This window comes from Chrysochloris asiatica, unplaced genomic scaffold (genome assembly GCF_000296735.1).
Source record: "Chrysochloris asiatica unplaced genomic scaffold, ChrAsi1.0 scaffold00121, whole genome shotgun sequence".
NCBI lineage: Eukaryota > Metazoa > Chordata > Mammalia > Afrosoricida > Chrysochloridae > Chrysochloris > Chrysochloris asiatica.
Window position 1 is genome coordinate 1,260,333 of NW_006408639.1, and position 1,433 is coordinate 1,261,765.

The following is a 1,433-nucleotide window of genomic DNA, read 5'->3' on the forward strand; positions in this document are numbered from 1 at the left end:
TTGGGCCTCTGCCAAGGTGGATTGCAGTAGGCACAGGCCCTGTACCAGCCATCCTTTATAACCAGAGAGTTATCTTTTCCAGGTCACCCCAGAAGCTTTGGCTCTCTTCTCGGCTGAAATATTTTATCCCATGCCTCTTTGTTCTTTCTCTTACAAAATCTCATAATTTCATTAAGTTTACACCATTGCAATGAATTTTGCTCACATTGCTAACAGTTTATAACAAATGGGGACCCTCTCTGACTTCTTTCTGACTCTGCAAGAGGGAAAGAGGACCCACCTCAAACTCAACATAAGGCTGATTCCTATGAAGTGGTCAGACATGCCTCCATCCTATAGCTGTTGGTATTTTGTGTTAAGTGCCACTGTTGAGTCAGTTCTGACCCATAGCGACCCTGTATAATTTCTGAGGTGCTGCTGGTGAGCTTGAACTGCCGACCTTACAGTTTAAAAGGCTTTGCAGTCTGGCGCATTTACCCACAGAGCCACACCAGGACTCCATCCATCCTATAGTTGTTGTTATTCGTAAGTGCCATTGAGCTAATTCTGACACATAGCAACCCTGTATAGGCTTTCCAAGGAACAGCTGGTGAGCTTGAACCACCGACTTTGCAGTACAAACAACTTTGCAATCTGATGCATTAGTCCTATAGTGTTGTTGTTGTTGTTGTTAAGTGTTATTGAGTTGGTTCCGACCCATAGCGAGCCTGTATAGGGTTTCCAAGGAGCAGCTGGTGAACTTGAAGCACCAACCTTGCAGCTCAAATGGGTTTGCAGTCTGGCGCATTAACCCACAGTGCCACACCAAGACTCTGTAGTGCTTTTCAAATTAGTCAGACTTGAAAGCCAATTTTGAAACCTCATCTTTATGATTTTGATTCTCTAGAACCCCACTCTCTCAATACCACGTATCTTAGGCTGGGTTTTCTAGAGAAGCAATATCAGTGAAATACATATGCATAACTATATATATATAGTTATAGTTATTAAGTGCCTTCGAGTCAATTCTCACTCATTTGTTGTTGTTGTTAGTTGCCATCGAGTTGGCACCAACTCATAGCGACCTTATGCACAGCAGAATAAAACAATGTCCTATCCTGGGCCAACCTCACTACTGTTGCCACACATGAGTCCATCGATGCTGCCACCTGGCCAATCCATCTCGTTGGGTGTCTTCCTCTTTTTCTCTGACCCTCCATCTTATCAAACATGATATCCTTCTCCAGTGACTGGTCTCTCCTGACAATATGTCTGAAGTATGAGAGACGAAGTTTGGTCATCTTGGTCTCTAAGGAACACTCTGGCTTCACTTCATCCAAAACAGATCTGTTCATTCTTTTGGCAGCCCATAGCACTTTTAGTAAGGAGCTCTGGTAGCATAGTGGTTACGAATTGGGCTGTGAACCGCAAAGTCAGCAGTTCGAAACTACCAG

General features: G+C 43.9%; 1 pseudogene; it reads left to right on the forward strand.

The window, feature by feature from the left end:
- The window catches only part of LOC102836981, an 87,510-nt pseudogene that overhangs the window by 82,288 nt on the left and 3,789 nt on the right, over positions 1-1,433 (forward strand).